This window comes from Triticum dicoccoides, chromosome 4A (genome assembly GCF_002162155.2).
Source record: "Triticum dicoccoides isolate Atlit2015 ecotype Zavitan chromosome 4A, WEW_v2.0, whole genome shotgun sequence".
Lineage (NCBI taxonomy): Eukaryota > Viridiplantae > Streptophyta > Magnoliopsida > Poales > Poaceae > Triticum > Triticum dicoccoides.
In genome coordinates this window covers 694,418,188-694,433,386 of record NC_041386.1, presented here as the reverse complement: position 1 = coordinate 694,433,386, position 15,199 = coordinate 694,418,188, and positions in this window count along the sequence as shown.

The following is a 15,199-nucleotide window of genomic DNA, read 5'->3' as shown; positions in this document are numbered from 1 at the left end:
GCTTGACATGTGTCACCCACGTACTGAGAAGTGGAGATCGTGTTAGATCGTGGGTGAATAGATAAGTTTATCGTGGGATACGGGATGGTTTGAGTGGTAAAACCGAAAATTTGGATAAGATAAGTTTTTAAGTTCCGTTCGCAATTTCTTCAGCTGACAAGAACACAATGAAGATGTTGAACGAGTTTCAAATAGAACGCACATGAAGAATTTGTGAATAGATTGGGTTGAGTATAGCATAGAGGGGGAAGGGTCCGATCACATTCACTTAGCAGAAAATGCAACTTGAAGAAATAGTCATAAGTGAATGCTGTAGAGGACATAAACTCATATATATATATATATATATATATATATATATATATATATATATATATATATATATATATATATATATATATATATATAGCCAATGAAGAAAAACGACGGAAACAGTGAATATTTTGCAAAGTTGAAGAATTTGAAAAAAAACCTGAAGAATTTCAAAACTGAGGAATTTCAAAAATGAAGATTTCCAACTTTGGTGGTGGCGTGACCCACCGTATAAGAATGATGATTTCAGACACCGCGTACAATTGTCGTAGGATTCTGAGAATCAAATTCTTCATTAATTTCTTCACACTTAGAGTGCTATTCTTCATTGATTGAAGAAAAACGTTTCTTCATGTGTTGCACATCTAAGTCATCAATTTTGCATAGGTGTTAGGATGTGTGTCCTTTTCAAAGAACATTTGAAGATTCTAAGATATTTAGATCACACCGCAACTTGCTAAATCTCTTCTCATCCAAGGGCTTTGTAAAGATATCAGCCAGCTGTTCTTCAGTCTTCACGTGCTTGATGGAGATGTCGCCCTTCAACACATGATCACGAAGAAAATGATGACGAATCTGAATGTGCTTTGTCTTCGAGTGTTGAACTGGGTTGTGAGCAATCTTAATGGCACTCTCATTATCACAGAGGAGAGGCACATTCTTCACGTTGACGCCATAGTTCTTGAGCGTTTGCTTCATCCATAGCAGTTGAGCACAGCAAGAACCATCAGCAATGTATTCAGCTTTAGCAGTAGACAATGATACGCAGTTCTGTTTCTTCGAGGACCAACAGACCAAAGATCGTCCGAGGAAATGACAAGTACCAGATGTTGACTTGCGGTCCACATGATCACCAGCATAGTCAGAGTCAGAATATCCAATGAGATCAAAAGTAGAGCCCTTGGGGTACCATAATCCTAGTGTTGGTGTGTGAGCTAGATATCGAAGAATATGCTTCACAGCCTTATGGTGTGATTACTTCGGTGTAGCTTGAAATCGGGCACACATGCAAACACTAAGCATTATATCTGGCCTAGATGCACATAAGTACAATAAAGAACCAATCATGGAGCGGTATACCTTGTGATCGAAGTCAATACCATTTTCATCAGTGCATAGATGGCCATTTGTGGGCATAGGAATTTTGACGCCTTTGCAATCTTGCATGCCGAATTTCCTCAGAATATCCTTGAGGTATTTCTCCTGAGATATGAATATGCCACTGTGTTGTTGACGAATTTGAAGACCTAAGAAGAATTTCAACTCTCCCATCATAAACATTTGATATTCTTCACTCATCATATAGGCAAATTCATCACTATAACGTTGGTCAGTACAGCCAAAGATAATATCATCAACGTATATTTGGCACACAAACAGTTCACCATCATAAGATTTAGTAAAGAGAGTAGGGTCGAGTGAACTGGGTGTGAAGCCATTCTTCATGTATAATTCCTTCAAAGTGTCATACCACACCCGAGGGGCTTGCTTGAGGCCATACAGGGCCTTGTTGAGTCTGAAGACTTTGTCAGGATTCTTTGGATCTTCAAAACCTGGGGGTTGAGCAACATATACTTCTTCCTCAAGCTTACCATTGAGGAATGCACTTTTCACATCCATTCGTTGTAAGATAATATTATGATGGTTAGCATAAGCAAGTAATATGCGAATAGCATCAAGTCTAGCAACAGGTGCAAAAGTTTCATCGAAATCAATTCCTTCAACCTGTGTGTAGCCTTGAGCTACAAGTCGTGCCTTATTCCTCACCACAAGGCCATTTTCATCTTGCTTGTTGCGGTAGATCCACTTTGTGCCAATGATATTATGCTTGCGAGGATCTGGACGTTTGACCAGTTCCCAGACATTGTTGAGCTCGAACTGATGTAATTCTTCTTGCATGGCCTGAATCCACTCAGGCTCCAGAAATGCTTCATCTAACTTAGTGGGCTATGTGATAGAGACAAAAGCATAGTGCCCACAAAAGTTAGATAAATGTGAAGCTTTTGAGCGTGTGAGAGGACCTGGCGCTCGAATGTCATCGATGATCTTTTCGACTTGCACTTCTTTTGCAATGCGAGGATGAGCTGGTTGACGTTGAGGAATTTGATCAGCATTTTCTTCAGCACCATTTTCTTCAGCATTTTCATCAGGTGCACCAGCTCGATTTCCTTCATGTTCTGGAATGAATTCTTCAGTAGATTCTTCGGTAGGAATAACATCCTCAGTAGCCTTGAACTTGATAGAATCCTCAGGTGTTGGTTCATCTATCACAGAAGGTAGGTGCTCTCTTTGCGAGCCATTAGTTTCATCGAACCGCACATCTACAGTTTCAACAACCTTGTGAAGAACGTTGTTGAAGACTCTGTAGGTGTGCGAGTCCTTTCCGTAACCAAGCATAAAACCTTCATATGCTTTCGGTGCAAATTTAGAATTGTGATGAGGATCTCTAATCCAACATTTAGCACCGAAGACTTTAAAATAACTCACATTGGGTTTCTTGTCAGTGAGGAGTTCATAGGCAGTCTTCTTGAAGAATTTGTGAAGATATACCCGATTGATGACGTGGCACGCAGTATCAATTGCCTCACTCCAGAAATGGCGAGGCATCTTGTATTCATCAAGCATAGTGCGAGCCATTTCAGTAAGGGTTATGTTCTTGCGCTCCACAACGCCATTCTGCTGAGGAGTGTAAGGAGCAGATAACTCATGAGTAATACCAAGTTCATCAAGATAGCCATCAAGACCGGTATTCTTGAACTCAGTCCCATTTTCAGTTCTGATGTGCTTGATCTTCACACCAAAGTTGGTTGAAGCCCTCGAGGAAAATCGTTTGAAGATTTCCTGCACTTCATGTTTGTAAGTAACAATGTGTACCCATGTGTAACGAGAATAGTCATCAACAATAACAAAGCCATATAGGGATGCATCATTTGAAACAGCAGAATAATGATTAGGTCCAAAGAGATCCATGTGAAGCAATTCAAATGGACGAGTAGTGGTCATGGTAGTCTTCGTTGGATGCTTGGCCTTTGCCATCTTTTCAGCTTCACAAGCTCCGCATAAGTGATCCTTGAGGAATTTGACATTCTCAATGCCAATGACATGTTTCTTCTTCGCAAGCGTGTTCAGATTCCTCATGCCAGCGTGACCAAGTCGTCAATGCCATAGCCAGCCTTCTGAAGCTTTTGCCAGTAAGCACATGGCTGGTTGTGGTCCTGTAGAGAAATCAACAATATACAAATCTCCTCTCCTAAAGCCTTCGAAGACTTTGGAATGGTCAGCTTCCATGATCATAACACATCGATATCTTCCAAAGACAACAACCATATCGAGATCACAAAGCATTGAGACAGACATGAGGTTGTATCCTAAGGACTTGACAAGCATGACTTTGTCCATGTGTCGATCCTTTGGGATCGCAACCTTACCTAGACCCAATACCTGACTTTTGCCTTTGTCAGGGAAGATGATGTGCTTCAGATGTGACGGTGTTAAGGGAGCATCCATCAATAGGTTCTTATCACCAGTCATGTGATTTGTACATCCACTATTGAGGACCCACTCGTTTGCTTTGGGCTGATCATCCTTGGCACCTTTTGCCATGAAGAAATAGGTGGGAGCGTAGTCATCATTATCTTCATCAGTGTTGTTGGTGTTACCATTTTCTTCAGAGTTGAAGATAGACTTGCTGACAAATGCGGTAGCAAGAGCTAGACTTGCCACACCTGACTCAGATTCCTCGGATGCCTCATCTTCCTCATGTTCCTCCGATTCAGCTTCAGAGTCCATTTCCTTGCCAATGAATGCCCGAGCCTTCTTGGAGCTGCTCTTCTTGTGAGATGAAGACTTTGAGGATTTTGATGATGAAGACTTTGAAGATTTGTTCTTCTTCTTGGCATCATCAGAACTGTAATCCTTGTATTTCTTCTTCTTTAATTCCTTGTCCCACTGAGGACAATCTTGAATGTAGTGACCAGGCTTCTTGCATTTGTGGCATAGCCTTCTCTTATAGTCACTTGATGAGGAATCACTGCTCCTTGAGGATTTTCCAAAGCGACCATGTCTTGAGAACTTCTGGAACTTCTTCACGAGCAATGCTAGCTCCTGGCTTAATTCTTCAGGATCACCAAGGCTTCTACTAGAGTCTTCACATTCAGATTCAGACACAGCCTTGGCCTTTAGGGCACGTGGTTTGCCATAGCTTGAACCATATAGATCTCTCTTTTCAGCAAGCTGGAACTCATGAGTATTTAGCCTCTCGAGGATATCAGCGGGATCTAGTGACTTGTAATCAGCACGCTCTTGAATCATCAGTGCTAGAGTGTCAAATGAGGAGTCGAGTGATCTCAGCAATTTCTTCACCACCTCATGGTCGGTGATGTCAGTGGCACCAAGCGCTTGAAGCTCATTTGAGATATTAGTGAGGCGATCGAAGGTGTGCTGAACATTTTCATTGTCGAGTCTTTTGAAGAGGTTGAAGAGATTGCGAAGAACGTCAACACAAGAGTCATGTTAAGTTGAGACTCCTCTGTTTAGTTTGGAGAGCCTATCCCAGATAAGTTTAGCAGTTTCCAAAGCACTCACTCTACCATACTGCCCTTTACTCAGATGACCACATATGATATTCTTTGCTTGAGAATCGAGTTGCTTGAATCTCTTCACATCAGCAGCATTCAGGGAAGGTGTGACTGAGGGAACACCATTTTCCACAACGTACCAGAGATCGTTGTCAATTGCTTCAAGATGCATTCGCATCTTATTCTTCCAGTAGGGGTAGTCCGTGCCATCGAAGGTAGGACACCCAGCAGAGACCTTGATCATACCTGTGGTCGACATAACTAGAACTCCAGGTGGTTAAACCAAAATCACACAGAACAAGGGAGTACCTTGCTCTGATACCAATTGAAAGTGCGTTATATCGACTAGAGGAGGGGTGAATAGGCGATTTTTATGAATTCTTCACTGAGGAATTTGCCGGTGAGGAAATTCCTTAGCAAAGAACTACTTGCAGCAGAATAAGTACTCAGAAGTAAGCATAACAGGATACAGACATAGTCATCATAATGAAATGAAGACAAGCTCAGAGTACAGAAAGCGTAAGTACAGGATAACATAAGATGAAGACAAACATACTGAAGAAATTTAACTGAGGAAATTGAGAAAGTCTTCAGTCAAGGTCTTCAAACACAGATATATACAATCACACAACACAATAATGAGGAAATGAAAGAGTTGAGGAAATAGAACCAGTTAGGTTGGTGAAGACAATGATTTGGTAGACCAGTTCCAACTGTTGTCTCAGTTGTATGTCTGGTTGGAGCGGCTGAGTATTTAAACTCGAGGACACACAGTCCCGGACACCCAGTCCCTGAGCATCCAGCTCAGGACACCAAGTCCTCACCGTATTCTCCTTGAACTAAGGTCACACAAACCTCGTCCAATCACTCGTGGTAAGTCTTTAGGCGACTTCCAAACCTTCACAGACTTCGGTCACTCGGCGATCCACAATTCCTCTTGGATGCTCTAGACCATGACGCCTAACCGTCTGGAAGAAGCACAGACTTCAAAGGTAACAAGCATCGGATCCACGCAGGATCAATCTCTTCAGTGATGCTCAATCACTTTGGGTTTGTAGGTGTTTGGGTTTGGGTTTTTCCTCACTCGATGATTTTCGCTCAAAGTCCTCGGAGGATGGGTTGCTCTCAAATGACAAGTGTCAAGTTCTCTCGAAGCAGCCAACCAGCCAGTGGTTGTAGGGGGCGGCTATTTATAGCCTAGGGAGCAGCCCGACATGATAAGACATAAATGCCCTTGTCTGATATGACCGTTAGGTGGATAAGATATTTTGGGACAGCTGGCGTGCAGCACAGCAACGGTCGGAAATTTGACTCTCAAATTCCTCAGGGCTATCATGTTCCTCACTGTGTAGGCAATTCGCACTGGCGAATTCCTAACTCCTCAGTCAGAACAAATTCCTCAGCGACCAGAAGAACTTTGTCTCTGTCACTGAAGAAATTGACTGAACTGTATGAGATTTCCAAAGGCTTCACTCGAAGGGATTGGTAGGTATAGGATTTTGAGTTGAGCGTCACATGGAAATTTTTCCTTAGTATTTCCTCGACCCCCTTTAACAGTACGGTGTTTCCTATGACTCAAGAAAGAGAAAAACAAAACTATGAAAACGAAAGTCTTCAAGCTTCATATTCCTCGCATGAATATCAAGTCTTCACGGACACACCAATTTCTTCACTTTCAAAGTCTTCATGAAAGTCGTCAGGAATACCAAAATCTTCAGTCGAAGATATTCATTTTTAGGGGTCGACTTTCTCTATAAATATCAAACTCCTCATACACTTATAGACCTGTGTACACTCACAAACGCATTAGTCCCTTAACCTATAAGTCTTCAATACACCAAAATCACTAAGGGGCACTAGATGCACTTACAGAGTTAACCAATTGATTCTACCCAGATCAATAAATAGAAGCTGCTGTCAACCTCTCCGAGTCCCTTTCAGCGTTTGCAGTGACCGTTTTGCCTGGCCCCGTCCATGGAGCAGCATTCCATGTGACCACAGGGTTATTCTCCACTCCTCTCCCTATCATACAAAATGAGAAGCACTAGATGGCTTCAACTGAAGTCACACAAGCCCTTGCAGGCCCACTCAGCCGGCAGGCAAACCCCATCAGGACGGTCTCGTAGGTGTGGATGATTCTTTGGCTAGCTGCGACTGCGAGCATCCTAGAATAGGGCTGAACACCAGTGTGCATGTGGACGATGTAGACATGGGTCTCTGGCTGTGGCTGGGATGTGTTGATCGAGTGAACGGACAGAGGCAGAGCCACAGAGTAGAGCAAGAGGGTTAGCAGGTAGATGATGGACATGGTGGATGGCTCTTGTTTGTGATGGAGCTAGCTGTGGGTGGTCGACCTTTTATAGCCGATTCTCCACCTCAGGCTTCAGTTCTATTCACTTCAGTTCAGTGAGCCCCGGTGATTATTCTTCTCAAAAATAAAAATCATGTATCAATCAAGTAAGTGATATATTATGATATACTACTTGCTGGTTTAAACTACTCACTCCATCTCATATATCAGTCAATCATGTTTTTAACAAGCTTCACTCAGATTTCTAAAACTTTGTTTGCCAATATACTCCTACTTGTCCGCAGCAACAAACTTTGATAGTACCTTAACTCGAGCGGGTGCTTCAGAATCATAGCGATTTAGCTAACCTTTTCCTTTTTCTTTTTCTTTGTGTGAACAATTACACAAATTGTATCAACAGATCGTATGTCCTCCATATAGGTTCCTAAAGTTACAAATCGGTTATTCCTTGTCATTGCACATTACCGCTGGATTGCAACAAGGCCTGCTTCCTTAGTTGTTGGTGGTCGATTCTAGTTTGTATGAGATAATGGTGCTGGTGTTGCTTGTAATCAATGGCAGCGAGGAAGTCAAATGATATGTTACCAACCGATGCTTTCTTGGAATCTAAAACGATACTTACTGTTGTTCGGGTTGTAGTTGATGTTTGTCCAACTAAACAAAGGAGTTGGGGCGCTTACGGTCACCGGGCAAAGGAACTAACATGTTATTTCCTACTCCTTCCGATAGCCCTATCGAAAGATGACCTTTAATGGCTCATACTAATTTTAATAAGCTCATGATAATTGAAAGTGATAACAGAAAGGTATGAGTAAGATACATTATTTACATGTATGTGTATGCAAGATTGGTATTTTCTTTATTTCTTTTTATTATGTATAAATATTGGGATACATGATATTCATGTACGTGTCTGCATGGTATAGATTGTTCTTTTTTTTCCTTTTAATATGTACTCCCTCCGTCCGGAAATACTTGTCATCAAAATGAATAAAAAGGGATGTATCTAGATGTATTTTAGTTCTAGGTACATCCCTTTTTGTCCATTTTGATAACAAGTATTTTCGGATGAAGGGAGTACTAGGTAGCAGTGCAGAAGCGCGGCGTCACACGTTGCCGGTTTAAGTGCCCATTATTGAATTATTTGTCAACCATTCGGTTGTTATTTTTGTGTGAAAGATGTGGTGGACAGAGATATATGAATGAAGAGGTTGCGAATGGATAATAAAATCTAGCTGGGTACATAACATGTCTAGTTGGTACACGAAGCTAGGGGTACCATGCACGATTATTGGTTACACGGTTAAAAATGAGAAACGGCTAGTGGAGTGAATCGTGGATTGTCGATTCTGAGTGTGGTTTGCTTCTACTTTCATGCCTCACTTCATCCATATCACTCTGATAAAAGACAAAGAATATGTGCAAAATAACATGCATGATTTATTGTCAGGAAGCAATGACAATGCTAAGCTCACTGATTGCATTACAAATTAATGCAAACAAAGACATAATTTGCAGGAAACAGAAATAGAATGATGAATTTTTGAACCATCTACGATGAGTTGTGGATGTCAAGAGATGACCAAAATGTCTTAGGAGAAGAGAAGACATAAGCCAATTATATCCTTTCTATGTCAAGAATGTCCAATATAGGTACAAAAGATCAAGCTTGCAAATCTAAAATGCCATGGAATTTATTTGGTTCAAATAATAAGAAAAGAAAAAGAACATATAGTTATTCCGAACAAACTCTAGGTGTTATTTTAGTTAAAAAAATTTGCCACTAACGACCCTGACAAATTACGTGGACATCGTTGTCGGTTCAATATCCGGCGTATCTCGTAGTAGGGGTCCTAAGCTAGGCGTCTTGGAGCGATGGTAAAATGGACACGAGGTTTTACCCAGCTTCGGGCTCTCTTGATGAGATAATACCCTACATGCTGCTTTTGATTGTATTCATATGGGTGTAGTACAGAGTACACGTATCTACCACAAGATTGTAGTAATGAATATGAGATTGTGCATTGACTAGCCTGGCCTCGGTTTATATAAGACACCGGAGGCCTAGGGTTTAGGAGAGTCCTTGTCTTGGGCGTCAAGTCTTGTGGAGTCTTCCTTGTATGCGGCAGGGGTTGTCCGAACTGGCCCATGAGTATGCGGCCATGGGGGTCCTCGGCCCAATCCAACTGATCGGAAGACGACGTGGTGAGTACCCCCTAGTCCAGGACACCGTCAATCGCACCAAGTAAAAAGTCTATTTTCTATTTGTTTGTGAGGAAAATATTCTTTTGAATTATGCATATGGGGTGGTTCTACCAACATAAATTGTATCTTGTGTACTAATTAAGGATCAGGTAAGAGCAGCACCACTTACACTCTGCCATATTAGAATTGAATTGCCTTAACACTAGCCTAGCTTCTCCCCCAATTGGACTGTCGATCTAGTTGATCAGGATAGAACACATAGTTTGTTAATTACCATGGCAGGATAGATCTAACGTCTTATTTTGATTCGGCGGTATTGTTGGATGAAGCGGCCCGGACCAATCTTACATGATCACGTTCATGAGACTGGTTCAACCGATAGACATGCAACTTGTTTTGCATAAAGGTGGCTAGCGGATGTCTGTTTATCCAACTTTAGTTGAATCAGATTTGACTACGGCCGGTCCTTGTTGAAAGTTAAAACAACAAACTTGACGAAACATTGTTGTAGTTTTGATGCGTATAGGTAAGAACGGTTCTTACTAGAAGCCCGTAGCAGTCACGTAAAACTTGTAACAACAAAGTAGAGGATGTCTAACTTGTTTTTGCAGGACATGTTGTGATGTGATATGTCAATACATGATGTGATATACGTTATTGTATGAGATGATCATGTTTTGTAAAATTTATCGGCAACTGGCAGGAGCCTTATGGTTGTCGCTTTATTGTATGAAATGCAATCGCCATGTAATCTTTTTACTTTATCACTATGCGTTAGCGATAGTTGTAGAAGCAATAGTTGGCGAGACGACAACGACGCTACGATGGAGATCAAAGTGTCAAGACGGCGACAATGGAAATCATGATGGTGCTTTGGAGATGGAGATCAAAGGCACACGATGATGATGGTCATACACATATTTTGATTACATGTGATGTTTATCTTTTATGCATCTTATTTTTCTTAGTACGGCGGTAGCATCATAAGATGATCCCTCACTAAAATTTCAAGGTATAAGTGTTCTCCTTGAGTATGCACCATTGCGACAGTTCATCGTGCCGAGACACCACATGATGATCAGTTGTGATAAGCTTTACATTCACATACAACGGGTGCAAGGCAGTTTTGCACGTACGGAATACTCGGGTTAAACTTGACGAGCCTAGCATGTACAGGCATGGCCTCAGAACACTGGAGACCGAAAGGTCAAACGTGAATTATATAGTAGATATGATCAACACAGAGATGTTCACCATTGAAAACTACTCCATCTCATGTGATGATCGGACATGGTTTAGTTGATATGGATCACGTGATCATTTAGATGACTCGATGGATGTCTATCTAAGTGGGAGTTCTTAAGTAATATGATTAGTTGAACTTAATTTATCATGAACTTAGTCCTGATAGTTTTTGCATATCTATGTTGTAGATCAATGGCCCGCGCTACCGTTCCCTTGAATTTTAATGCGTTCCTAGAGAAAGCTAAGTTGAAAGATGATGGTAGCAACTACACGGACCGGGTCCGTAACTTGAGGATTATCCCCATTACTGCACAGAAGAATTATGTCCTTGATGCATCGCATATGAGATGTTCCAGGAGTTGAAGTTAATATTTCAAGCAAATGCCCGAGTTGAGAGATATGAAGTCTCCAACAAGTTCTATACCTGCAAGATGGAGGAGAACAGCTCTGTCAGTGAACACATACTCAGAATGTCGGATACCATAACCACTTGACTCAGCTGAGAGTTAATCTTCCAGATGATAGTGTTATCGACAGAGTTCTTCAATCACTGCCACCAAGCTACAAAGGCTTCATGATGAACGATAATATGCAAGGGATGGATAAGACTATTTCCGAGCTCTTCACAATGCTCAAAGCTGCGGAGGCAGAAATCAAGAAGGAAAATCAAGTGTATCCTTCTTCTACGAACTACTCCTACTTTTTCTTTTGCCTCCATTATTTTCTAAAAAAAATCATGAATACGCTCGGGGGCCTATCTTTTCATTGATAGGTAGAAGAGAGAATACAAGGTTGAACCACAGTGGCATACACCCAGAGGTGTCAATGAGGTGTCGAAGGGAATGGGGTTGCTCGGCCCCAATACACAGTGATTAGGTTATACGGAGGATCCTAGCTAGGTGTCAATGAGGTTACTGATGAGCAGAAGGGAATGGGGTTGCTCGGCCCCATATACAGTGATCAGGTTATGGGAAGGATCCTAGCTAGTCTCTTCGCCTGCGCATCCTCTCGCCGGGCTTCATCCTTGATGTTGGATAGGAGTTGTGTGCGAGGGTTGTATGCCATGAAAGAAGATCGCGTCCCTATGCTTCCAGAACTCCTCCTATTTTGATGTTGCCCCTTTGCTCCAAACTTCTGTGCTCAACTATGAGCAGGCTCGGTATTTTTATGCTCAATCTCTTGCTGCCACTTCAAATTCACAAATCCTATCTCTCATTCAACTCGTCGCCTATAGCGCGGCCACTACATGGCTGGGCCTATAATGTCGTGGTGGCGGGATTTTCTAATCTATGTTCTTTTATAGGGTTTCTGTTTTGAAGCGGTTTTCTTTGTTTTCTCCCTGTTCTCATCGTTTCTTTCTTGGTTTTTTTCCTGAACACGTCTACTATTTTACACATTTAACCTTTGTTATATACATGATTAGGTTTTAAAAAACTGAATGTATTGATATTTGTTTTCATATACATATACATTTACACACATATATATTTATATACATATTTAATATTTTTTAAGTAGATGATTAACATTTTTTCAAACATATGTTTTGATGTCTATTCCTTTAAAATACATGCTTTACATTTTTATATAGATATCACCGTTTTTATGCACTTCTATTTTAAAAATACATAATTAACATTTTTTTAATATGCAACGTACATATTACTGGATGGCATGAAATTTTGGCAATTACAAATTTTCAAAATGTCATCTACATTTTTGAGATGTAGGAACTTTTTTATGAAAACTATTTTTAATTCTTTATACACTTTTTCAATTACAGTAACAAAAAAAATTACACTGTGTTTCAAATTCGCAGTAAACATTTAAAAAATAAGTAAATTGAATTATTTGAGTATATTTATTTATAGTTTTTTCGAAATATAAACGAAAATAAAAAACATATAAAAACCCCAACAATAATAATAACCAGAAAACCTAAGAAAATCGGTGTTATGTTAACTGGGCCTTCCCATTTCATGCTGCCTTGAGGCGTCGTGTTCTTTGTCTCGCTAGAGGCGAGACTCAGAATTGCCCCTAGAAAATCTGCCCATTTAACAACCCATTTCAGTTAGCCGAAGCTGAATCTGTTATCGATTCGACGGACATCAATGTTATCTATTTTCCTAGATGGGCTCATTCCATTTTTCACAAAGCTAATACATATCAAGCAGCCACAGTTTCTCAAAAAAAAAAAATCAAGCGCCTACAGAAAAATACTCCTCTTTCAAAATGTCATATCGCTAGCGTGTTAGAGTGGGTTGGCTCACTAACACACGCCTGTGATTGCTAGGTCCACGATCTATGTTTTTGTTCCTTTTTATTTTCTCCCACTATGTACAATTTAAAAAACAACAGAGAATCTGAAAATAAAATATTTTCTTTAAATAATGTTCATTTCAAAAAATATAAATTTTTAAAATGTTGATTAATTAGAAAAAATATTCATATTTTTTGAAAATATTCACATTTTTAAAACATATTCATGAATTCAATTTTTTAAGAATATTCATGAATTCAAAAAGAAAAGAGGAAAAATAAGAGACAAAATGAGAAAATATGAAAGGAGCAAAGAAAAAAGAAGGTCGGGAAACTAGAAAACCGGTTATAGAAACATAGAAAAAAGAAAACGCGTCTGAAAGCTTACCAAAAATGGGTGGAAGCTTCCCAACCAGGGACTGAAGCTTCGTAAAAATGTTCCAATGCTTCTGCTAATGAGCCGGCCCACCAAAGGCGTTGCGTGAGCGATCCTGTGTATTGCTTGCCTTGAACGATACATATCATTCCTGATGTTTCTTGTCATATCTGACTGCTTTTCGCATCAGGCACATCGTAAATATATAAACGGAGCCTTTATAGAATCATCAACCTTGATAACTTCAAGGCGATGTATCTGCAAAATTGGTTGATAAAACTAGGATCCAAATGCTCCCATAACCCAATCGTTCATCACGAAGATGGTCCAACACGACCAAACATTTATCCAAGGAAAAAGTATGTATGAAAATTTATAAATCTCGTTGATGTTATCCAGCCTTTGCCCCCGTTTGAAAGCTGTTGTAATCTGTAAAATTATTGCATCCCATTCGGCAAGGGGACGGGGAGCCCTCTGTTGCGAATGCACGCCTGAGCTACCACTTTTCTTCGTGGGTGTTAGGGCTAAAACGTGAGCCTGCCACATCGTTGTGTAATCGCACCGATATTTGAAATGTTCCTTTATAATGAGTAGGCAAATCAACTTGCCAACTAAAAAAACTACTCCTTGAGATCCATATTACTTGTTGCAACTTCAGTAGAACTTTGACGCAACTTTAGTGTAATTTTATACTAAAATTGTGCTGAAGGTGCTACAAGTAATATGGATCGGAGAGAGTAGTTGATGTTTTTCTTTGGAAACTAAAAATCATGAGCACAAGGATTTTGGCATATTTCTGCTTGATCGATGATGAGACCAAAGCCAATGTCTTTCTTTCCGCCCAGCTTGGCCTAGCCGACTGTCCGTAAGCAATGTAGGACCTCTAAATGTTTTTGAAGATCATGATTTTCTATGTGAATAATCTCTCAAAATCCAAATCTAAATGCAATCTAGACAAAGAGACACGGAGAGAGATACAACGTGAATTTTGGATTTGTTTATTATTATTATTATTATTATTATTATTATTATTATTATCATCATCATCATCATCATCATCATCATCATCATCATCTATGCATGGATTGAATTTGGATCTAGAATGGTAAGACATACTCCGTCCATCCAAAATACTTGACGCCCAAACGGATGTACTCCCCCTATAAAGAAATATAAAATCGTTTTAAATCACTAAAACAGTGATCTAAATGATCTTATATTTCTTTGCTGGACGGAGGAAGAAGTATATCTTAGCATCATTTATTTATTTTATATATTCCAAAACATGCGTAGTGGTAACAACCTAACCCTAATAGCGGGGAATGTGGCATGTCTCTTTTTAGGTCGTCGGTCGCAACCTTAGAACTCGTCCCAGAGCGAATTTCATGAAAGAAAGAGAAATGAACTCGTCCCAGAGCTCAGGCATTCCAAATGCGTACCAAAAGTCTGTCAACGTGCCAAAATTACCGCTACTAGTTTCCTTGCTGAAAAGTCAGAATAACCGCACAAAAGCTTTAATTAGTTAATTAAATTTATTAAAATTAGTGTGGTTGCATCCGCTGGATGGAGATGTGTCGTCCAAGGAGTCTGCCTTCCTTTCCATCCCTTCCCATCCCCACCTCCGTCCGGCGGTGGGCCCCGGCGGCAAGCGACAGAAGCAGCAGAGGGAGCTATAGCGAGCGAGCGAGCGAGCGTTTCCTTCCATCCTTCCTCCCTCGCTCTCCCCCCCATCGGCCTCATCCACCATCAATCTACCCGCCATCCCTCTGCACCGTGGGCCACCCCTCCCTCGCCTCCCCCCTCCCGCGCGTCGACGCCCGTCCTCGCCGCCGCCCCTGCTCCCCAACCCCCGCCATTCACCAGCGCCCCAAAAGGCCGAGAGGGACAGACGGGGGAGCGGGAGGGGAGAGCGGC